The sequence below is a fragment of the Dipodomys spectabilis genome, unplaced genomic scaffold (assembly GCF_019054845.1).
Source record: "Dipodomys spectabilis isolate Male_0828 unplaced genomic scaffold, ASM1905484v1 ptg000783l, whole genome shotgun sequence".
In the NCBI taxonomy this organism is placed as follows: Eukaryota; Metazoa; Chordata; class Mammalia; order Rodentia; family Heteromyidae; genus Dipodomys; species Dipodomys spectabilis.
In genome coordinates, this window is record NW_024871460.1 from 12,498,490 (window position 1) to 12,525,447 (window position 26,958).

The window sequence follows — 26,958 nt, forward strand, 5'->3', positions numbered from 1 at the left end:
AGATCATTCCTCACTCTGCCGTTCACTAGCAATATAACAAGTAGTTTCCGTCAATCTGATGGTGATAAACAGACTCATTTTGTTTTCCAAACATTTTGAGATTGATTGTTACTGCAAAAATGTTTCTGTTTCAACATGAACCACTGACAGGAATCAGTGCATTTCTTCACAGTGATTTTATTTCATGAGGACCAAGTGAGTTCTAATATTTTCTTTTTAATTATTTCATAGTGGTAAGGATTGAACCCAAGGTCTCAGTCATGGTAGAGAAGCACACTACCAATATATCATATCCCAAATCCTTTTGTTTGTTTGTTGTTGTTATGATGGAGTCTCACTAATTGCTGAGACTGCCCTTGAATTTCTTGTCCTACTACCTCAGCCTCTCAAGTGCTGAGATCCTAAATATGCTAGCTTATGCTTAACGAATAGCTCATTAAGTAAGAAGAGTATATAAAGCATATATATATATTTAATAACTTTAAAACATCTATTCTTTGCCTTATGTTTTCATCATATCTTGCATTATAAAAAATCTTGTTATACTTTTTAATGTGTTTTGTTTGATGAAAGCTGGATTTAATTGGAATGTTTGTTTTATTAAAAAGTTCTTGAAACTCTCCCTTGGTTTATTTAGAATATAGATTTTTTTGGGAACAAAAATCCCTCAATTTGTGACAGCACATTAATGTTTTTTTCTAATAGAGGAATGGAGCAGAAAATACTAATTCATTCCTCATATTATTTTCAAGAATAGAGGAAGTCTACCTCCTAGAAATATCTCTAAGAACATCATATATCTAGTAATTTAGTATTTAGACCATTTATACCTAAGTATCACAAGTCTATTAGTATTATTATATTTTATTGACCAATCAGAGTATGATGAACCATAGAAAATAGAGCAATACAATTAAATGTTCATGTACTGAAAATGTCTTCAGATCTGTCATCTTTATTTTTACTGTAAGAGCAACTAGCTATTTTGGACAGGTGTGAATTACAGCGATGATAGAATTTCCCTCAGAAAATCCAAATTGATTTTTAAATAAAAGTGATTCATTTTTATTTTTAAACTATGACATTATTGTATTCTGGGCAACACTAAGATATTCACCCAGGAAAATGACTTTACAACAGGAAAACATATCATTTTATTTAAGCACATAGTCAAATTTTAAATGAGTGACTTGGAACACTCTTCATGGGAAGAATTTCTAAAATATCGAGTGCTTGCTTATTATACATGAAATACCTAGGCAACTCTAAAACCAATCTTTTCACTGTAGGTGGCTTTTAATCATGAAAAGAACTATTATAAATTCTTCAAAACCTAAATATATGCAGTTTCATAAATATATACATTTTTGTTTTATTTTTGTTAGTTGGAGGATAATTTTCTCTTTTATTTTTCAATTGTGGACCAAATTCTTTCTTTAGAATAGAGGAGTTTGAAGGAACACAAATTCCTAATTGCCTATTAAATTGCCTAAGGCTAATTAAGTACTGTAAACAAAAGAAATAAAGAGACTGCATTTTGGATGTATTTATAATATATGTCTATTTTGTGCTTTTCCATTATCAACACTTTGCCAATACCTAGATTAAAGTTCTCTGTTGCTGAAATTTCCCTTTCTATTTCAACAAGATCATTTTTTTTCAGTCATATAATTTTATACTATTAGGCTCTTTTATTTTTGACAATTGGTATTTCTGTAAATCAGAACTGATTTTTTATTATAAATCTATGGATATTTGGGGGAGATTATTTGTTTAATTTTATAAAGCTCAGTAGTAAAAACAAAAGATAAATGATACAGAGATAATGCAAAGCCATGCTCAAACCATAGAAATTAACTGTATCCTTATAATTCTTTCCAAAAGGGCATGACAAAATACAAAGGGCATGAATGAGTTCAAACATACTCATGCTTGTTCTTTCAGAGATACTGGAATGCTCTTGTAGCTAACCACAAAGTTGTTCTTATACTTCTCAGAGGCCAAAAGAAAATATTTGGACCTAAAATATAAAGAATCCTTCAACTCAGAATGCAATCCACATCTGAAGTTAATCATTAATATAGAATACCTATGATGAATCCAGGGGGATTATTCTTCCTCCAGAGATGAAAAAGCTCAGAAAATGAGACTTGTACTCATTATGTCTTTGAAAAAACATCATTACATTTGTTTCTGTTCACACAGAGAGACCTGGAAACGCAGTGCCTGGTAGGCAGAGAGTAGAATACACCATGCGCTATAGACAAAAGTTTACTAGAAGCACTGCATGCTTATATACAGCATACAGACAAAGAGAGTTGATCTTTAGTCAGCAAACAAAGAGTTAATCTTCTTCATCAAATGTGAAACAGTTTCACGTGATCAAAGGTTAAAGAAAATAAGCAAAGTGCAGGTGATTTTTCTTACGCATATAAAAGGAGTGTAGAGGGAGTATTATGAGGTCATTCAGAGGAGCAGAAGGAGCACGTTCCTCATGTCTTCCCCCGAGGTCATGGCTGGTCATCAGACTGTTACCCAGACTTTGAAGGAGTTTTCTCCTTCCCCCCAAGGTTGCATGTGCCAGCATACACAACCGCACAGCTGAGTCACGCGAACCAGTGCCTCCGACAACATCGGCCTGAGGTTCTATATTTCATACTACAAGTTTAAGATACACAATAAACATCTCAAACAATAAAAAGTTGAGTGGTGTTGTGTACCTATTACGCTTGCTACACAGGACTTGTAAATAGAAGAATCAGTCCAGACCAGCCTGGGGAAAAATGAGAACCTCGGGATGGTAAATTTGCACCAAGATATCTAACTGTTAGTTGAGCTGGTCAGGGGTGGAGGAGGTGTCTCATAAATGTTTTTCTTTTTTTATATGAGTAAGTTTTTTTATTGTGAAAATTCCATACAGAGGGGTTACAATTACATGGGCAAGGTAAGGAGTACATTCTTTATCAAGCATTGTTGCCTCCTCCTTTATTTCCCCTTACCATGAAAATATGGAACGCTTCAAGAATTTGGGTGTCATCCTTGTGTGGGGGGCCATGCTAATCTTCTCTGTATCATTCCAATTTTAGTATAGTTCCAAATTTAGTATAAATATTTTTCTTGTTAATGCTTGTGCACTTACTGAGGAGAGATTAATGAAATGGGAAACATCCTTACTTGTCTATCTACTTTGTGTTAGCAATGTCCTGGACCTTCCCCCAAGTACTTATTGATTATGTGATGTTAAACATGAGAACACTGAGATTTCGAATGTATAAATAATTCACTATGGAAAATCCAGTGGGCAAGGCCATGTAATGGAAACTTCTAGATTCGGAACTGTGAAATATCTGAAACAAAAATGCAGATACTTTTTTTCTTTTTCTCTTTTTTTTTTCTTGTTGTTATTGTTGTTGGTCATGGGGCTTGAACTTTGGGCCTGGGTACTATCCCTTAGCTCTTCAACTCAAGGCAAGTGCTCTACCACTCAAGCCACAGAGTCATTTCCATTTTTCTAGTGATTTATTGGAGATAAGAGTCTCATGGACTTTCCTGTCCTGGATGCCTTTGAACTGTGATCCTCAGATCTCAGTCACCTGAGTAGCTGGGATTACAGACATGAGCCACCGTTCAGCCTCAGATACTTTCTGACATAATCAATGGCATTATTTCTACCATGGGGCCATTCTCATAATCCCTAGAAAACAAATAAAAATTCACGTTTTATTTAACAAAGAAAAAAGAAAAATATAGAGGAAAACTTGTTGACAGGTAGAAGAAATAATAACATATTTTCTTGTTGTGGGTGTTTTGAAATATAGTCATAATGAGCAGGCCTGGCTGATGCCGAATTAGTGATCTCTTTACCTTCAGCCTATCAAGCATTCTACCACATTTGACTCAGAATAGCACCTTAACTACAATTTATATACATTCAACCTCAAAAATGCAAACTTCAAAAATACTAACAGTTTTTTAAAAAAATTATCAAAGTGACCAAAAGAGGCAGGGATTTCCTCAAGGAACTTCATATATTTTGAGTCATTAAGTTACTTACTTTCTACAGATCACAGAGCTATTTGAAAATATAATATCTGTGTTTGAAAATATACATGAATGTAATCTTTGATTTTCATTTTTTATCCTTAAGTAGTTATACAAAGGGGTTTCAAGTCAACATTTTAATTCAGTTTGTGAGTACAATGTAAATGTATTAATTTCACCCTTTTAATAATCTCCATCTCTCACAACCCTATTCCCCTTATTTACCTAGTTCCGTTTTCACCTTATACATTGAATATTATGACCCACCCTTCCCCTTGGTCTTTGTCTCTGTTTCTGTTTCTCTGTCTCTGTTCTGTGCATGTGTGTCTTTTTGGAGCAACTAAGCTGGGTGGTTTATCTCAATATCAGACATAAGTCAACACTGCTGGCTTTTGTTTTGTTTTATTGTTCCCTCATATTTTCTTGCAAAACCATGATTCAATTTTTTCCACTAGAAGAAACGTTTGTGAACTTTGACAATAACTATATGAATAGGGAAAATCTACAGGAGCCACTCACAAATAATATCTATCCCAATTATGCACTCAGGTACAGGTGATAGAATCACTAAATCAAATGCTATGGCTGATTCCATTCCTGTGTTCATTCCAATTTTTTTCCGTCCTCCTCAGAATATATCAGCCTTTTAGGTCATCATCTCATTCTTTAAGTGATAAGCCTTGCCACTTTAATGTTGCTATACTTTGTTCCCCTCTTTTCATAATTGTAAGAACGTTTTGCATATCTTTCAAAAATATTTCACTCAAATTATTACAAATATGTTAAGGTCCCTTAGGGGCTTATCAACTTGCAGCCTCTCAGCCATTCTCTTTCAGAGTCCATGTATGGTTTTACTTTGAAGAATAAAATAGCCTTCATTTTCTCTAGCCAAGGACAGGAAAGTATAGAATAAATTTGCCGTTTTCTTTTAAGAGCCAGTATTGAAATAGAACTGACAATCAACTCTCAACTACCATCAGGTATTACACAACGCCTTTCACACTTACAGCATAAACGAACCCTGTCACCATGCTCACCAACTTCACAGTGGGCTTTTCCCCTGCTCCTCAGTAATTTCTCATCATACCCACACCTACTTCAGTTACTAGAACGAATTGCTGTCTAAACTCTGCCAATGGTGATCTAGGATATTGAATCTGCCTGGAAAAATTATCTTCCAGTCAACATTCTTCCCTCAAGACAGCAGAGTTTTCCCGTTACATCTGCGTTTTGTATAGTTGTCCATAAGTTGTTGTCTTTTTACAATGATGCAGGGAAAGATACAGTTCTCTGTGTAATCGATCATTTCTTACTAGAGAAGACAAAGAAAAATATGGCAACTTATGAATCTGATCTAATAAGATCAAAACTTCCTATTTCCTGTAGATCTGAATATTCTGAGTGCATAAGCTTTAAAAAGAGTTGAAATTATGGATCTTTTTTGGTTGAACATAGCTTCATTCCAATACAAAGAAAGTGTAAACTTTAACTCAAAAATTCTAGGGCACCAAAAACTGAGCGCAATATTGTTTTTCTTTCTAATTTGTTATATACACTATCATAAGCTTATTCAGAAGTGAGCTAAGATTTGGAAACATTTGCTCTGGGTTCTTAGGCTTCCTTTTAAATGGCCCAGAATTTCAAGTAAGTGGGGCAAAGGTTAGTATAATTTTTCACTTGATTTATGAAAATAGTTATCTCAATTTTCCACTCCATTGTTTGCATGTCAATATATCCTTGAGCTATTTCTTTAAGGAATTGACATGGTGTGACTTCTCTTTGCCTTTTAAAATAAAATGTGCCGCTTTTGGGTTTGCACAATAGCAAGTGAAATGAAGCTTTAGGAATTAGGCAGTTAATGGAAGTTTCATAAGTATAATTAGTCAAGCTGAGTAATTGACAAATTTCCATTTTATTTTATTACTTTTCAATGGTGTTTGCTTTAGCAATTTGAGTACCAAGCATTAGAAGTTCTTTTGAACATTTTTTTCTCTTGATTTCATCTAGTGACCCCTATTTAAATGGAAAAGTACCGGCACATATAAAACACTCAGTACTTTTATCCATCCAGTTATTTACTATTTTAATTTTAAGATATACATGGGTTTTTATTTGATGGTATTTCAGAGTTTCAATGTAGTTTCATGCTTGTAATTGATCTAATTCTATCTTCTACCTTTGTTTGATGGAATAGGCACTAATACTTACATTTTTCAGCTCAGATTTTATTTCTCACTTATAGACATAGTAAGAATTATAGTAAAGCTATTACCTTTTCCTACTCTCCACCACCATATTGTTAAAAAAATTTTATATAAAGGGTCATCATAATTCAACCTTGAAATGTCCTTGACTACAGTAAGCACATGTGTTTCCCCATGCTATGTTTTGTGCTCCATTTTGTGTGATTTTCCACGTAGAACATTTATTGGTGAAGTGTAACTAGAAGCTTTAGTTGTGTATGGGACATTTATGGTGGTTCTTTTGGTGAACATCTGGCATCCCATGACAAAGCCATCTCTTTCTGCTGCTACCAAAATGAGATATGTAGGGCAGAATCTTATGAGACTCACGTGCTTGGGACCAAGTATTGTTTGTTTTTCAGCTTAATAGCACAGACTGGTAGCAAATTCAATATATATATAGTATCAGACCTTGCCTGCTTTCTATGATTGAGTATGGTAGGCATAGAAATCTCATTTCAAGTGAAACTTGGTATGATAAAAAGGATAGTAAAAGTTATTTCTGGGTCATATATTGTAAAAATAAGCCTGAATTACATCTGTTTATTGTACAATACTGTCACATTCCATTCATACAGAATCATGAACACTGTGCATTGAAAGAATTCTGTAATCAGAAGAAAATAAGAAAAATCTGTAATACAAAAAAGCCAAATTGATGTAAATAATTAGATAACTAAAGCATGAAAGTTTATATTTCTGATAAAGAAGAATAAATTGTATTTTCTTTTCTTTGCATACTAAATAGAGCCAAATTCTTAAACAGTAAAACCAACTACAATAATTCTAGGGAGAAAAAAAAATCAGAAAATTTGGTTATATTTATACACAAAGAATAATATGAATGTTATTTTTTTCTTTCCACCCCACTGATAGTGTCTACAAAGGCCAAGCTGAGCCAGATGTTGTGCTCCTTTTAGCTTTCTTAAAGATATCAAGAATTGGTTGGTAATAAGGAACTCATAATCATCCCATCTAGGCAATATCATTGAAGGCTGAATTGAGTATCAAACCATCATACCACCCAGCCACAAGAAGGGGACCCATTATGTGATCAGTTTAGGCCACGTGCTGACTCTGAATATCTATTCCATCTGATAGTAATGTGGCTCCACAACTTCTCTTCCCTTTCAGGTAATATATAAGAGGATGGTAGCTGAAGCAAAGGTTTTAAATCATGTCTATAGTCTAATTTTTTAATACCTAAAATGTCCAAATTTGATAACTCACACAAAGGACATAAAAATCTTCAAGTGAATAAAATACACTAGTAAATAAAAGCCAAAACCAAGATGAAAAAGAGGCTAAAATTATCCAATAAAGATACTTCAAAGTAACCATCATAAAACGAGGAAAATGGTAATGACAAAAACTTTTGAAATAAATGAAAAATGTCTTAGCAAAGGAATAGAGAATTTCACATATATGTTCACAAAAACAACTGTCTAGTTTAAACCCTAGATTGCAAAGACAAGAGTAAAATAATCAGTGAATATGGAAGTGTCCAAATCTGGGCAAATAGAAAGAAAAAAACAGACTTGAGATGGACACCAGGAGGTGAGGAGCCTCTGCCACATGCTCCTGCTTCGTGATAGTCTCATCTGAGGTCCAAAGCAATGGTTCCAGTTAACGTTGGACTAGAAGGACTTAAATCATGAACCAATATAAATCTTTAACTCTAACCTTTAACTTCTTTTTCAGGTATTTAGTCCAAAATGTAGCAAGACTGAGACTATATAAAATTAATTGATGGCTAGATTAATTCATTAAAGACTAGATACATTTTAATTACATCACCAGCTTGAGTGTGGGAGATACCTAGAAATGAAATCTCCATGTATGTCTGGCAGAACTGGAAAATGGTATAGGATTTTTAAAAAGGATAAATAATGTGCATGTTATTTATCTCATAGTAGCATTCCTAATTCTTCATGTCAAAGAATTGAAAGTTATATATACATAAATCATTAATTATTCAAAATAGCCACAAACAAGAAATAGTCCCTATGTCCTTTGATTGTTTTGCATATAAACTATAACACATGAATATATTGATGTGCCATTTAGCAATTTTTATGAGGTGAATTGGAACCCAACACCACTAAATTCATATGTTGAAGTTCTGGCCTGTAGTATCGCAGAACATGACTGCATTTGAAGTTAGAATATTTAAAAAGTGATTGAACATTACCACTAGAGTGAGTGTCAAGCCAATCTCACCATCATCCTTACAAGAGAAAAATGTACCATTTCTAACTCAGTAGAAATGTTTTAAGAAGAACTACAATGTGAAAACACAGAGAATGCAGCCATCTGCTGTCCGTGCAGAGAGATACCTCAGGATATAGCAAACCTGATTGGTCTTTCAACTGAAAAGTCCCTGCTTTTCAAGACTTGTTATTGCCTTGATTGGATGTTTGACTTAAAACACCAGTAAAATAAATTTACATCACTGAGGCCATCCAGTTTGTGGTGGCTTGTGATAATAGCCCAGCCCTAGCAACCAATCTCAAAGAGCAACCAAGAGGAACCAGTTATTGATAGAAACAACTAACTGTCCAGACTGTTATGCTGAATGAAAGCAGCTAATTTCAGATGATAAAGATTCCATGCATGTCATATTCTAGAAATGATAAAAGTATAAAATTAGACAAGAGTAAAGGAGAGGGTTCAATTGAAAGGAAATGAGTGCAGGTAGGAAAGGGAAACCTGGACAATTCCAGATGTGTTAGACAGGCCCCTATGTTAACCTGGTTAGTGCCAGTGCTTAGGTTTGGACATTGTGCCACAGTTTTTTAAGATATTGCCATTTGGGGAAGTGGGTACAAGTACACTGGTTATGATATTACTTCATATTTACAACATGGATACATAGTTCTTAAACACAAGAAATCGTTTTATTTGTCATTAGAATATACAAACAGATAATTCTGAAAGTGGCAAAGTATACTTAATAAAATCTATAAGTACTTTCTTCACTGTCATTTGAAAAAGACATTGAGATATAAGAATAGAGTATAAACAAGAAGAAAAATATATGCTCACATATTAAAAAAACATGACAAGCTAGACAAAAATGTAATGACTTGGAAAATAAAATCAAATAAATTTTAAAGTATGTAAAAGGGGATGATAAAGACATAGAAGAGAATAGGAGAAATTCAAAACAAAGATATATCTACCACTTGGAATATAAAACATCCAATTACTGGAATCCCAGAGAGCATTAATAGAAAAAAAATGGAAAGGAGTCTGCTGCCAAAGGGAGGAAAAATGTAATTTACAGAAGTTGAAAAGAAATGAGTTTTCAAATTACTTTTCTGTAACATGGCAGAATAATAATTTTTATATAAATAGATAAATAATCCTTCACACATATAATCATGCCATTGAGAAATTTCAGACACATAAAAAGGGAGTATTTTAAAAGCATTTCTAAGGAAGAGAGAGAGACAGTTTCATACATAGATCAGAAGTCTAATTGATATTAGAATTCTCATCAGTCAAAACTGAATGATGAAAGAGAATGTAAAATATGTACAAGTTTAGGAGATATATTAATTTTTCAACTTGAAATTTTATTTTCTGTCACTTAATCAGCTATGAGACCAGAATAAAAATATTTTCTAGTGAATTGGCTTCTTTTTTGCTTTATATGAGGAAACGGAGATTATATTTTGAAGTGACAATTTATCCAGGCTGCAGATCTATAGTTAGTTAATCTACCAGGCATCTAGATGTTGTATTTTGGGTATTTTGCCAATGCAACCACATCTCCCACTCATACTTAAGTGAGAAAGATTATCCTTGGTAATTTGGAAGGGCATCGTGATTGTTGGACAACTTTCTGAGCAAGATTCAGTCTTCCTGAAAGAGGAAGTAATTTTCCTTGTGGACAATAGCTTCAAGTAATACCTCTGTGTTTAATTACTGGATAGTTCCTTCTAGATTAAAGTTTTATGTAATCATTGATCCAATTCTACATAATAAATATTTTCTTCCATTCTCTACTCCATCACCTTCTCTTTCGTAGCTGGCTCTGAAACTTCAGTCAGATTTTGATGGACAAATCAGCAGAGATAAAATGCAGGGCAGAGAATAAAATAAGCAAAGAATCAATGATTACAGTTCATTGTAAGCAACCTGGCAGCAGGAACAGGAAGTATCCACCTCAGGAAGGACCAGGAGGTTTATGGTGTTAGGGTAGAGACAGATACACAGAAAAGGTGGTATATGTTTGAGAAATCCATATAATTAAACAATAGGATAATGCTACAAAATGCAAAAGAAAAAAAATAAGCTTGGAAATCCTAAGGATGTGGGAGCTATTATCATTGAAGAAAGTAAAAGAAAAAAAGTTCAAATTACAAAAAAAGAGAGAAAGCCTAGTCAAAACTACAGAAGGAAGGTGATACAGGTTCTGAAAAGCAATGAAACTGACTTCAAATAGCAGACAAGAAGTGTGATATATTGCAAAATTCTTGCAAAGTCAAGAAGGCATACCTTTATTCATCTTTATACAAAAAATAAGGAAGATGAAGCATACTAAATATGGAAAACACTATTCTTATCATCATTGGTGGCTTAAATAGAATGGATTTTCAAATGGAATTTCAGTTTGATGTGAAGAGCATTCACTATTGAGTATAGCCACATGCACACTGAATGGTAGCAAAACCTGACTTAAACCCTGTTATTCTTGGTTCTACAGTGAGTAAGATATAGTAATTATATAGCAACAGAGGTGAAAAGCAGAAGTTAGTGCTATGATTTTTTTTAATTTTTTTAATTGTGAAAATACTGTACAGAGGGATTACAATTACATGGGCAAGATAATGAGTACATTTCCTATCAAGCATTGTAGCCTCCTCCTTTGTTTCCCCTTCCCATCTCATCTTGCCCCGCTCTCACACCCAACCCTCCCCCCACCAAAGTTGTAAATTCGCTTTCAACTTAATGACTATACATCTCATTGTTGCAATGGGTCCACCTGTATCCCTATTTAAACGATTTGTTTTTCCCCTTCCCCTCCACAAATTATAACAACATCAAATACAATGAAAGCAGGGGTTATACCATGGGGGAGGTACATACAAAGCAACAAAGAAATAATCTTATAAATGTGTTAGAAACAATCGCATGAAAGAAAAAAAGCATTTGAATACATACCTTAGGGTTCATTTCGCTAACATCAACTTATCTGACCTTTTCTGCTTGACTCAGACATAGTGCTATGATTTTTTAAGTCCCTTCATACTCTTAAAATGTATTGAAGACCTTAGAGCACTCTTCAGAGTTCGGGTTGTAGCTATTGATGTTAAATGGGTTCTGAAGCTCAGAAGTTAAATTTCAAGCTAATACTAATAGCTTATCACATGCTAACAGAAATCATACATTTCATGAAAAATAATAAAACATTTAAGGCAATATGCTCACTGAGATAAAATGGTTCTGGTTTGCATTTTTAAATATGTCTTTAAGTTGGGGGTTCACAGAAGGCAACTGAATCTCAACCCTGCCTTATCTTCAAGATGCTGCCATATACTTTTATGGTGGAAAGGGGAGCAATGCTATGTATGGAAATATAATTCATGGAGAATCTAAACATACCTACATTTACAATTCATAAAGAGAGGGATGTTCTAATAACATTCTTATGTCATCATGGGTATATTTTCCTTACTAATATTTTATATGATATATATATATATACATATCATATATTCAATAATTGTTGATAATTTCTTAAATTATATAAAAACAGCTTTTAAAACACATTGATAACTTTTTTGCCTGTTTACAATAATTTTATTGGCATGTCATACATGAATGAGTTATTTACAAAGGCACAATTGTATAAGGTTATATGATGGTATCCCCAAAGTGTACAACTCTTTCAAATGTTGACATATCCAATTGTGAAAATTTTAAATTACATTATTTAGTACCATTAATCTCAATTGTTGGGGGGGGATCTTTGTTGGAGGTATTTCAGCCTGCCACAGATGGTAATTAGATATAAATGAAGGAGAAGGAATGTTGGAAAATCTCACTAAAAACATGATGATGAAAGAAATGTTTTCCAATCAAGGGTGTCAATTTGGGAACTTTTATGAAAGTCCCATGGGGGATTTACAATGATTAAAGAAGGTAAGTCAACACTTCCCCCAAATAACCTAATTTCTGTATTTAGCATCTACTAGAATAATGAATAAATGGGAAGATAAATGTTATTTACATATGCAAAAGTAATCATAGCAGCAATTAAAGTGAAAAATGCATTATAAAAAAGTAATTTCCTCCAGACAAGACAGATTTATGGAAAAGTCAGAGAAAGGAGTAATGCTTTTCATTATAAACTATAAATATTTTTAAAACAATGCACAGAATTTACTTTATTGAAAAATAAAATGGTAGCTAGGCCCTGCCTGTCATCCTAGCTACTCAGAAGGCTGAGATGTGAGAATTGCAGTTAGAAGTCAGCAAGGGAAGGAAAGTCCATGAGACTCTTATTGCCAATAAACAACAAAAAATCAAACAACAAAACTCAGTAGTGGAGCTGTGGTTTAAGTGATAGAGCACTGTCCTTGAGCAAAAGAAGGTCAAAGACTCAGAGACAATGCCTACTCACTGAATTCAAGGTCTAGGACTAAATAAATTAATAAATTTTAAAGCTATAATTGTTTTCCTTATTTTATCTATAGTCATTTCATTATATTATATGTAAAGATATACATAGTAAAAATATTAATTTTTTGTCTTTAATGTATTATGAAAAATAATTTATTTCATAAGTGTCCTTGTTTTTTGATGACACATCTTGGCAGTTGGCAAATTGTCATTTGAATGTTAAATGATAGAAAAGTAAAAAAAATCATAAATGTAACCACATAGTAAATGCATAGTAAATCTATAGATCTATATTTACAATCTCATTACATAAGCATGTATATAATGTTAAATGACATATAGTTATATAAATAATTGATCATATGATTTTTAAAGTATTTGGATATAGCTATGAGTTATATAGTTATCATTGGGTTGTCTCTCTAGGATGCTTATTTATTTTATTGTATATTTTACTTATATATAATTAAATTAATTGGTGGGGAAATAGAGATTGGTTTTTATTCTTTTTGTAAATTGCTATAATGACTATAATCATCTATTTCTAAACAACCTAGGAATATGAAAATTAACCAGAATTATCTTTTTCTATTTAAAAATATATCAACACATTAAGAAACCACAAAAGGTTTCAAAATAATTTCAAATTATACTAACCAATTTCAAGTTTTCATATAATGTTTTTGGATATTCCCTCTTTGTTACAAATTGTAAGATAAATAAAGAAGTTTGGCATCATTTTTAATAGATAAGTAACCTTTGATGAATTTTTTTTTATTGTGAAAAATACCATACAGAGGAGTTACATGGGCAAGATAATGAGTACATTTCTAATCAAGCATTGTTGCCTCCTCCTTTGTTTCCCCTTCTGATCCCTTCCCATCTTCCCCCTCATACCTCCCCCCCACAAAGTTGTAAAGTTTGTTTTTCCACATAAAGACTTGTACATCTCATTGTTGCAATGGGTCCACCTGTATCCCTATTTAAACGATTTGTTTTTTCCGTTCCCCTCCACAAATTATAACAACATCAAATACAGTGAAAGCAGGGGTTATACCATGGGGGAGGGACATACAAAGCAACAAAGAAATAATCTTATAAATGTGTTAGAAACAATCACATGAAAGAAAAAAACATTTGAATACATATCTTAGGGTTCATTTCCCTAATATCAACTTACCTGACCTTCAGCCTTTTAGTTAAGTTTAATTATTAGAATACAAAGTGATAGTTAAACTGTTCAGAATAACTGTTTATACTTATTCAATCCTTTATTTAACATATTTAATTTCTTCTTTTTATTCCCTCTTAGCATAAAATCATTTTTATTGTTATCATTATAATTAAATCCCTCTTAATCTATTAACAGAAAGCTATTATAATAACCCAACTAAATGATGATGACATGTTACCATTAATTTAATTATAATTGTTAAATACTTCCTTTATTTAAAAGGCATAAGTTCATTAGTATAAATATAATTATCTCCAGAGCAGGGATATTTTTCCTGTTGCAATTTAATGCTGCTTTAAATTTCCATTTCCCTTTTTGATTTGGCTTCCTTGGGAATATATATATATATATATATATATGCATGTACATATGTATATATATGCATTTATATATATTTCAAAGTCTTGAGCTCACAGTGCTTTTAAGCTCAAAGCTAGTGTTTTACCACTTGAACCAAAGCTCCACTTTCTGATTTTTGATGGTGAATAGGAGATAACAGTCTCACATACTTTCCTTCTAGGGCTCTCTTGGAAGTTCAATCCTCAAATCTCAGCCTCTGCATAGTTAGGATTACAGGAGTGAGACACTGGTTCCTGATTTGTTCTAATATTTTCACAAGTTGTTTTCTTTAGGGTATTGTTTATTCCTTTTTCTTTTGCTATGCCATATTCTTAATTGCTCATTTAAATAATTGAAAATATAAAGTACATTGCTAATAAAACAGTTGGCCAAAAGCACATATATTTTGGAGTGTTTTCATGTTCATTGTTTACTTCTTGTTAATTTGCTAACCAGATCTGCTCAGTTATTGTCCTACATTTATGAACAGGAAAGGGTAATTCTTTATTTTCCTTATTATGTAATTGTCACTTTATGTATTTCAGGTGTTTGCAGGGTAAGTATTCCTTGTCCCTAGAGATAAGAAATATTTGCATTTCAGACATTTAGAATTTTAAAATATTTACATTGACATATGGAATTACTTTGATGTGATGTCCAAGTCTACATACACACACAAACTGAAGATAATTTTGTATATTAATAATTTGTCCACTTTGACTTTGATTTTTCACATGAAAACATGTATAAAATTTTCCATTTTGGTGTCATGTTGTTGCTCAAAGAGTTTTAGATTCTGAAGCATTTAAAATGTTAGTTTTTAGATTAAAAATGCTCAACCTATAATAAGTTAACCAGATGTTTTTATAATTAACTTTTACATATACATTTGTAGAAAAATACGATGCATAATATACAACTATGAAAAACATTACACTACTTTTCAAAAACTTCCTGAATATACATCTAGAATAATTAGACAGATTAGCAGCATTTATTGTATCATCTTCACTAGATCTCAGAAGAATCAATATTTTCAAAGATATAAATTACTTTTGAGTTCTTGGTTGAGTTGTGGCATATTTTATTGTTATGGACTGGGGAAATGGCCCAGTAGTACAAAATTTAACCTCAATGCTCAAGACACTAGATGAAGTCTTCTATTACCATCAAAGTGAGGAAATTTGACTATAAAAACTGTTGCAATTGATAAATCATAAATGGGAGATTATGAAATCTGACATGAAGACCAGTCACCATTTTGCAGTGGTATCTTTTTATGATTAAGGAAGTAAAGAGTATTCTTCTTGATCTAGGAAGACCTTAGATAATAAAAATGTTTATTAGTAGGAAATTAAGTGGAATACTACGAGGAATAAAGAAAAGATATATGGTTTTTTAGGCAGAAGGAATGGTGAATAAGCTTAAGAGACATGATTAACGAGAGAAGTGATATTAGTTAGTATAAAAATCTCGTTAATATACTATTGAAAAAGACATACAGAAAACTAATTCAGAGAACTGACAAACACACGCAAAAGAACAAAAAAAAACAACAAAAACAAAAGGCAAAAATAACCAAACAATCTAATAACCAAGAAAGGGTATTTATAAGTAAGAAGAATTGTGAATGGGGATATATTAATAGAAAAAAAAAAACCTATGAATGAGAGAACAATTGTAATTGTAGAAAGAAGGAAAGTGTAAGTGGGGAATGAAAATAGGTGTTGTAGTTAATGTAGTTAAAACTGTAACATTGAAAGACATATGTTATAACTCATCCATAATGTCTGCAGAGTAAAGGAAGAAGAGGATAAAATTTAAAAAAAGAAAGAAAGAAATTGAAGATTCCCAAATTACCAAAATAAGATATACAAATTTATAAAAGAAAACCAATCAAAATAGAAAATAATGAATTTGAATTCAAGGCAAAATATAAAGAAATCAAAAACAGCAACAGAAGAGGAAATCAGAAAAAAACAAAGCATAAGTAAAATTTTAAAAAAGAGCCCTTTGTTTCTATTTCTTGAAGTTCATTTCGGTAAGCATCATTTTATATTAACATATGCCCATAGCTATTGAGCCTCTGTGATCCTTTCTAAAAATACACTCTTTTGGTCTTACGGTGTGAATGTGTGAATGTCTAGTGAATTCATTAGACACTATGTTGAAATGAGCTATACAATTTGTGGAGGCGGAAGTGTCCGGAAGGAAAAAACGGAGAAAATGAGAGAAAAGGTGACACTGTTCAACAAGAAATGTACTCATTACCTGACTTACGTAACTGTAACCCCTATGTACATCACCTTTACAGTAAAAATTTTGCAAGTTAAAAATAAAATATTACAAACAAAAAATAATAATTCCAGGTAGTGATGAAATGAAACTCAGAAAACAAAAATCTTAGTTTTCATTGGTTTCCTGGCTTGTTGTCATATTCGTTATTTTAGCCAGTAGGTGTCACTCTAGAGACTTGAATTGACATGTTTTTCAGCAAAAGATGATAAAAATTGGTGATCTGAATATAATCTTCAGCCTTTAACATCCTGGTCTCACATAGTGCTCAGTAAATGTGTAGCTTCTCCTCCCAAGTTCCTAAATCTCAGTCTGTTGTATTGTACACCTGTTGTTTTCCATCACGCTCTTAACATACTCATTGTTACAATCTAGCTGGGGCTGGGTTTAATACCCAGCCTGATTGACTGTTTAAGATAGCTCTGTTGCATTATGGTCCATGCAACTGTGATTCCATGTCAGGGCCTCTGAGTACATTGTAGAATCCCTCACCATCAGGGAGTACCTAGATTTGTGATGGAGCTCATGCATTAGGCTATGCAACCTACCTCTTCTCTATAAATGGGATCCCCATTTCTCAGTTATGGGAATTTCATGGGATGTTGATGAATTCAACTCTAATCTGTTCTCAGCACTTTGCTAGCAGTTTTGCGGGAAATCGGCATGGGAAAAGTTGGTCAATTAGATGACAACATCATTAGATGATATCCTTTAGTTGCCAGATGATGTCACAGCATTGCCTCTGAACATCATTTAGACTTCTTAGAATTTTCTCTGTCTTTCTGATGGAGGCATAGAATTCCATTGTGTATATATACCACATCTTCTTGATCCATTCATCTACTGAGGGGCATCTGGGTTGGTTCCATATCTTAGCTATGGTAAATAATGCTGCAATAAACATAGTTGTGCTGGTAGCTTTAGCGTGGCCTTGTTTGTGATCATTTGGGTAAATGCCCAAAAGTGGGATTGCTGGGTCATTGGGGAGCTCTATGTGGAGTCTTTTGAGGAACCTCCATACTGCTTTCCAAAGTGGTTGAACAAGTTTACATTCCCACCAACAATGAAGTAAGGTTCCTTTCTGTCCACATCCCCTCCAGCATCTGTTGTTGTTAGAGTTCTTGATTTTTGCTGTTCTAACTGGAGTGAGGTGATATCTCAATGTTGTTTTGATTTGCATTTCTTTTATGGCTAGGGATGTTGAACATTTCTTCATGTGTCTATTGGCCATCCTTCTTTCTTCTTCAGAGAAGCTTCTCTTTAAGTCTTTCGCCCACTTACTTATTGGGCAGTTGTTTCTTTGAGGATTTGTTGTTGGGTGGTTTAATTTTTTGAGTTCCAAGTATATTTTAGATATGAGACCCTTGTCCATTGTATGGCTAGTAAAGATCTTCTTCCAATCCGTGGGCTTTCTATTGATCTTGCTAGCTATGTCATTTGCCCTGCAGAAGCTCTGCAACCTTATACAATCCCATTTGTCCAACCTTTCTTTGATTTGTTGTGTTTCCGGGTCTCTATTCAGAAAATTTCGGCCTGAGCCGAGGAGACCCAGGGTTTCTCCTATTCCATCCTGTAATGTTTTCAGAGTGTCTGCTTTGAGTTCAAGGTCTTTGATCCATTTGGAGTTGATTCTGGTGCAGGGTGATATATAAGGATCTAGCTTTAGTTTTCTACATGTAGTTAACCAGTTTTGTCAGCACCATTTACTGAAGAGGCTGTCTGTCTTTCATTCTATTGTTTTAGCTCCCTTATCGAAGATTAGATGGCTATAGGTCTGTAGGTTCATTTCTGGGTTTTCAATTCTATTCCATTGGTCCTGAGGTCTGTTCTTATGCCAATACCAAGCTGTTTTGATTACTATGGCTTTATAGTAGAGTTTGAAATTTGGTACTGATACTCCTCCAGCAGTGTTCTTTCCGTTGAGGAGCGTTTTTGCTATTCGGGGTCTTTTATTGTTCCATATGAATTTTTGGATTGCCTCTTCTATTTCCTTGAAGAATGAGGGTGGAATTTTGATAGGTATTGCGTTGAATTTGTAGATAGCCTTGGGAAGTATTGCCATTTTCACGATGTTAATCTTTCCAATCCAGGAGCATGGGAGGTTTTGCCATTTTTTAAGTTCTGTGTTAATTTCCTTTTTCAAGATTTTAAAGTTTTCATCATAGAGGTCCTTCACTTCTTTAGTTAAGTTAATTCCTAGGTATTTTATTTTTTGTGGGGCTATTACAAATGGAGTTGCTTTCCTAATTTCAGCCACACTTTTCTCATTGTTGGCATACAGAAAAGCCATTGATTTTGGGGGGTTAATTTTATAACCTGCTACTTTGCCAAAGTTTTGAATCAGCTTGAGTAATTTGGGAGTGGAGTCTATGGGATTTGTTAGGAAATGGAAAGGCTTGGAAAAAATTATATTAAGTGAAGTAAGCCAGGCCCAAAGAAACATAGGTCCCATGGTTTCCCTTATTTGCAATATCTAGTATAGGTATGAGTCAAGCGGAAAAAGTCAGAGAATGTGATGTTAGGAAAACGAACCCTCAAATATGTATTTTAATGTTTTTGTTTCTTTCATGCATGTGTTTCTAACGCATTTATAAGATTATTTCTTTGTTGCTTTGTATGTCCCTCCCCCACAGTGTAACCCCCGCTTTCACTATATTTGATGTCAGTATAACATGTGGAGGAGACGGGGACAAACAAGTCGTTTAAGGATTCAGGTGGACCTGTTGCAACAATGAGAAGTACAAAATGTCATGTCAAAACCAGCTTTACAATGTCGGTGGGGGGGGGTATGATTGGGTGGGGGGGAGGGGGGAGGCTGGGAAGGGAGGTGAAGGGCAAACAAAGGAGGAGGCTGCAATGCTTGGTAAGAAATGTATGCATTTTCCTGCCCATGTAATTGTAACCCCTCTGTACAGTATGTTCTCAAATAAAATAAAATAAAATTAAAAAAAAAAAAAAGAATTTTCTCTGTCTACCAGTTACATGACCTTTGGAAGAACATTTCACAGCCAAGTTATATCAACCCCCAAGTAAGTTATACAAGCTAACTGTCTAAGTTAGTGACTAAGTAAAAATTTTTGAAGAATATTAATAGAATAAAATACTATTCAACCACAAACTTATATAAATGCACAGTGTGATAAATCCAGAAAGCATTACACTACAAAAAGAAGCACATCATAAACTATGACAAACATTAGTATTCCATTTATACTACAATGAAAATTTTAAACTGTACCAATGACAAATAGTAGTTATGATGGCCTGTAGATAGAAGGTGTAAAGACATATTTTTGATCGACAGTTGATAAAAAAATGACTATGGTGGCATACACATTCAATAATACCATAAAAACACACACAATGCTGGTACATTTCACTAATTAAAACTTAATGAATATAGTAAACTTCTAGCAAATTCTTCCATTGCTACAAGTCACAGACTAATGTGCTCAAAATTAATTTTCAAAAAATGAAAAGAACCATCTGTGCCCTATTGGGAACCAGCTTCATCTAGTTCATGCATTATAATAACTGTTTTACATACATTCTTTGAATATAATATCTCCATGGTTTTAAAATATGTGCTATCTTAATGTATTCAGTAAATAATATGGAATATCTAGTATATTCCTAATATTATACCAACTGGCTATGCCTTCGTGGTGCAAGTCTTTCTCCCACTTGAAAGCAAACTCATACAAAAAATGCAAGACTAAAATTACTAACACATCATAACTTGTGAAATAAAGCAGTTTAATATTCAGCAATACTAAAACGAATAATTGAGCAATTAATTCTGTTGGCAAAGAAGTCAACAAAGATGGAAGAATATTTAAGTAATTCTTTAATGAAAAGATAATACTCGAGGTCTAGAAATCTGCATGCTAGAAAATAATTAAAAACAAGAGGAATCATATGTAACTATACACTGTGTTTAAGGAATGAATGTTTTGAAATGAAAGTACTCCATTTTCTTGAACTTAAAGTTGAATGAATCTATTGTTTCACAACAAACATACATAAACAATCATCTAAAAAATTTCTTTAACTCTGTAGATCTGGAAATCACGAATGGTACACAGAGCATTTCTCAAAGCACTGTGGTAGTGAACTTCCTTCCACAGTGGTTTCTGTACTCATGGATGGTTAATCTTCCAAGGTAAATCAATGCAATGGTTGCTTTTGAGGAGTGAGCTGCTCAAAAAGAAAGAAAAAGCACAACTTTTAGGATTCTTAGGACTGAGCCACAGAAATGTCAAAAGGTCTTTTCTACCTACTATTGATCAAGCAAGTTACTGGTAGCATCCTAGATTCAAGAGAAGATGAATTAAACTCTTTTTCAACAGTGAGGTGATTAAATTTTATGTGCAAGTTTGACTAGAGCAAAGAAAGCCAAGCTATCTGGTTAAATATTATTTATGGATATTTTTGTGAAGGTGTCTCTGGAAGAGATTAGCATTTGAATTGGTTGACTGAATAAAGCAGATGTTCCTCCTCAGTGTGGATAGAAATCATCCAGTCCCTGAGGGCTTGAAAAGGCAAGGAAGAGGGAGGGTGAATTTGCTTTTAGTCTAGTTGTTTGAGCTAATACTCCTATCGCTAAATCTTTTGGTTCTCAAACCATTCAGATTAGATCTGTACTATTGGTTTTCATGTATGTGAATATACAAGCTGTAGAACTGGCTTTCCTGTGTCCCAGTTTGCAGAAAATGTATTGCAAAGCACTTTAGTTTCTATACATGTGTAGGTCAATGCGCCCTCTTTCTCTCTCTTTCTCTCCCCCCTTATACATATATATATATATATATATATATATATATATATATATGTTTGTGTGTGTGTGTGTGTGTGTGTGTGTGTGTGTATTGTGAAATCTAACTAGCATATGATATCAGTTTATTAACTAGGGTTCAGTTTTGCTTTGAATAAAAGATTATACATACTTCTGTGTTTTCAATGACTTCTAGTATGTATAAGTTTGAAACAAGAATGAATTAGATAATTCTGAGTTCCATTTATAGATGAATTAACAGTTATATGATATGTATATTTTTGTTTTGCTTTTATGCTGTGATATATATATATATGGTTTCTATATACATACCATATATATATATATATATATATATATATAGAGAGAGAGAGAGAGAGAGAGAGAGAGAGAGTTACATCCAACAAGATAATTCTCCTAAATACATTGCAGAATCTTTATAATTCTGTTGAGTTTCATCCCAACATATAAAAATTATACATACACATTTGGCCATGCAAGTTTATTCTTGGTGATAATCTGTGTGATATGGGAAAAATGCTCTCAGGATTCTTAGAAATTTTTCCTATACACACATCAGATTCTCAGGAGCCATTTTGTTCCTTGACAACCTAAGTTTTCTTAAAGTCTTAATGAACACATTAATAGCCAGAGTGTAAACCAGAGCCTATGCATGATGTTGACCCTGGAATTATGTTTTACTGACAGAGCCCTAATTAGTATCTTTTCCCTGAGGCTCTTCAGAATTATGAGTGGAATATTCATCTGTTAATATCCATCTGTGTTCCAAAGGGTGAAGGAATCACAGAGTTCCTGTGGTTAAGGAAAGCTGAACACAAAGCAACATTATAAATAATGGTAGAAACATCAGAAAGAACACATGTTTATAACAATGCAACCTGAAATAAATTAATGTAACTTGCTAATGAAAACTCTCAACAGAAATATTCAAAAAGAAAATGGATTATATCCCAAAATTGTTGAAATAACTTGGAATCTATGGTTTTATTTCCAGGTAAAGTCTAATTTAAATCTGATTGCAGAATAAATACCTAAAGAGTCTTTATATAGTTATAAAGAGTAATAAAAAATCTCTTTAAAGCTGTATATTTTAAGACCTTGAATTTCTAGTAACACTGAAACCTGAACTTCATTTGGCATGAAATAAATTTGCTATTCTATTATCCATTCAATTGACTCCCAATAAATGACTCCCAATAATTCTGTTATATTTGGGCTAGAAGTTGTGACTTGCTCTAACAAATGGAATGTGATAAAAGTGGTGGAAGTCAGTTCCAACTTTAGATTGCATGAATTCTCCCAGGCTCACATTCTCGCTTGACCTCTCACTAGCTCTGATGAAGCCAGCTTCTACGTACTAATGTTCACCACAAAGAAGCAAGTATAGCAAGAATGTGAGAACTATCTTCTGCAACTGGCCTGCAAGGTGCTATGGTTTTCATGTATTCATTCCCTGCAAAATTCCAATATTAACTCTTAAGGACCAAGCAGATTGTGCTAGAAGATAGGCTTCTGGGGAGAAATTGAATTTGATGTTGGATAAGTGCCCTTTTAAAGAAGCCTCAGAGAGTTTCCTTGTCTTTTTCATCCAGTGAAGATCCAGCAAGGACAGACAGTGAGCATCTTACCTTATACAGAATCTCCTGACACCTTGATTGTGTACCTCCCAAACTATACAACTAAAGAGAAATATTTTCCACTGTTTTTCTAAAAGAATACCTTCATAGTAACTTGTCACAGCAGTTTGAGAGGACTAAGACACAAAGAATTGACCCAATGAATTGAAAATTTCCATGAGACACAGAAGCCAACCAAGTGAGGATGAAATTGATTTTTCCCCAGTTCAAGCCTCCTGGTGACTGCTCCCTGGGATGCTTGACAGCAGCCTATGAGAAACTCTGACATCAAGAAGCCTGCTAAACTGTGACTGAGCTCTAAAGCACTTTGATACATAAAGTTATATAAAAGAAATCATGGATTTTTAAGTCACTAATTATGATGCAATTGACTATTTTGCAATAGGTAAATGAAGCAATTGCATTGTCTTTCTATTATGCTATACATGAAGAAGCTAAATATCCCTTGCTCATGGTTTCAGAAGAACACTGTCATAATTTTATGGATAAATGTGAAAAATGAAATTGCTTTGGACATGACATTTAGTAATATATTTTATTTATTTCATTTAAAATGTTGTGAAGTCTATAATTAAAATATAGAAGATATCACCATGGTGATTAATACCAAATTTAGAAAGTTCCTTTTTATAAATTTTTCCTTAGGAAATTATCATCATTTTTCAGGACCTAAAATTGTACAACAGTTTTAAGGATATTCTTTAGTTTGTATTTACACCTTATATATTTGTAAAATTCTATTTCACTTAATGTTTACAGCAGTAGTAAATACGTTTTCATTCTACTGAATAACATTTGAGAGTCAACGAAAAACACTAACATAAAAGTCTTGTTCTGTATTTTCGATGACACTATAAAATCTACATTCGGATGAAACATTTTATAAAAATAGATATATTATCATGATGATTAAAGAAGTTGAAAAATAAGAAAAAAGTTGACAAGAAATAATGAAGGACAAATATTACCATCTCTGCATTTTCCTAATGTATTTAACATATTGACAAAGGCAAATAAAAGAAAGCTTGACTGGTTGACAAAACATTCCACAATGGCTGAACATAATGGAAAGGGAGTTTTAAAGAACTTAGATTCAAATTTAACATATCATTAAGTAAATTGTCAAAAATATATGGTACCATTATAAAAATAAAAAAACCATAAAAGCCCTTCCAAAATGAAAATTAGAAATTATCGTATATTTTCTGGTTATTAAAATATACACACATTGGAACTGGCACTGTGGCTCAAGCGGTAGATCACTCACCTTGAGCTGAAGAGCTGAGGGACAGTGCCCAAGCCCAGAGTTCAAGCCCCACGACCAACCTATATATATATACACACACACACACACACACACAAACTTTCCAAAGTTATACAATTTCAAATTTATTAAAACATAAAGCATAATTTTAAAGGTAAATATTTTCATTTTTTGATGTATTCTTTGATTTATAGATTTTATCAAATCCATTGCCTAGTGCAATGTAAATAGTTTGTACTATATCAAAGCCACAAGAAACTGACTACTTAATGATAAAGAAATTCTATTTATTATAAATTTCTCAAGTATAACCAGACAGAAATCATATTTTCCTTAAATAAAAGCAATTAACTTACTATGGGAATATTTGATATTAATTTTACATACAATGAAAATTACAAAAAATTAGATATTGAAAACAATAATTTAATATTTCAAAAATTAATCATAGAGATCCAATATTTAAGAATCTCTAAATAGCATCATAATATAATTTACATATACTTATACAATAATTAATAGAGGAAGCCTATATAAAATACCCTGTGTCTTGTAAATATGTTTCTATGATTTGACAAAGAAAGAGGAATAACAAAATTGTGAGACGAAGGACAAAGGATGAACCAATGCAATAGCTATACTCACAAGACAAGATGTTGGGAATGAACTTTTCAACTTCGGCAAGGGTGGGAAGTTGAGGGAGGAGGTAACACTATTTGGCAAGAAATATACTCATTACCTTACTTATGTAACTGTAGCCCCTCTGTATGCAATAAAATTAAAATATATATTTATATATAATTCAAGAATTATAAGATAACTATGCATTCTCACCAACTAATCTTTCTCAAATCCCTTACAAGGAAAAACTACTTTGAAATTATTGTTTATCCTCTTGCTGGTTTTTAAAACATTACTAAGTTTATATGTGCATATATATATATATATATATTACTTTCATTTGTTTCTGATCTTTCTAAAATAATATATTTTCATCTTTTTCTTCAATATAATATCACAAGATTCTCTTTATTTATAGGTGGTTTGCATCCACCCATTTTTGTTTTATGTGCAATGTGCATACACTCTAAAATTTTCAATTTTCATGTTAATATATGCCTGAAATACTTCCCATTTTTGCATGACAAATCTCACAACTGGTCATTAAGTTGCACACATAAGTTGCATACATGTTTACTTCTATTATTTGAAATTATTTGCTGAGGTGATTGTATAGATTACAATTCCATTAGCTGTTCTGAGTTGAGGCTTCTGTTTCTCTAATCTGTCTGTATTTTGGTTTGTCATTGTCTAGTCATTGTAAAATTTCATTGTAATATAGTTTCTATATCCAGTCTACAGAAAACAGTAATCTTTGTATTTATCATTTATTTTTCCTCTCCTTGAAGGTGTTAGTTGCTCTCTATCACCCATGCTAGTATTTTGGTTTTATAGAAAAGTATGTAGAAAAGTACAAAATAAAATATTCTTCATCAAAATATATGGCAAATGTTTTGGGTTAGAAAATACACTGATGTGATCTTAAAGGAGAGTACTTTCAAATTAAGACCTGATATAACCTCAGGAAAAAGATTTCTTTTCCAAAATAATTTTTCTTCAAATGTAAGGATATATAACTCTCATGGTGTACCAATATTTCAAGGCAAACCTAACATGTAGAATTTTTCATTTACATTTTTGTGAAAAAATATACTTTAAATATTGCAGAAGGAAAAATACATTAATGGGAATTATTTGAGAATCACAAAATTGTACAAAATACAATCCTTTCTTTGTTAATTTCCTGGAAAATATAAAAACAAAGATTATTGTCTGTGGACCACTGTGTCTTAAATCAAAATTTGGATTTTTTTTCATCACTGAGAAGTCTGTTATCCTCAGAATCTCAGCATCTGTACTGCAGAGTGCAGATTCTGGTACCGGCTGACTTCACAAACATTACCTTGTAGACTTATTATCCATTTCAGAGGCTAGGTGCAAAAGCTTCTATAATAATCCTAAAATACTTAAACCAAAGCAATTCGGGGATTCTTGATATTGAAAAACACTTTAATGCCTCAAAGTATGCATTTATAATTTCATACGACTTGTGAAAAAATATCTGGAAAACAATCCTTACTACCGCAATGTTGGTGAATGTATTTGTGTATTGTATACATGATTTGTAATAATTCCTAATAAACTTTAAATGGGTGATTTCGTCTTTAGAATAACCCAGGGGCTGGGAAACTGGCTCAGTGGTAGACTTGCCTGGCTTGCATGAGACCCTGGGTTCGATTCTTCAGCACCACATAAGCAGAAAAAAGCCCAAAGTGGCGCTGTGGCTGTAGAATGCTAGCCTTGAGTTGAAGAGCTGAGGGACAGCGCCCAGGCCCAGAGTTCAAGCCTATGGTTGGCAAATAATAATAATAATAACGCAGATTACAATTGAGTTAGAAATTGCTTAAAAGACATAGAAG

The 26,958-nt window shown here is 32.9% G+C and overlaps 1 non-coding gene across 1 annotated transcript; it reads right to left on the bottom strand.

The window, feature by feature from the left end:
- Window positions 1–3,002: 3,002 nt before the first annotated feature.
- Window positions 3,003–3,108, bottom strand: LOC122102494. Its single transcript, XR_006146507.1, has one exon. It is a non-coding gene; the product is annotated as a U6 spliceosomal RNA (small nuclear RNA).
- Between the last annotated feature and the right edge of the window lie 23,850 nt (window positions 3,109–26,958).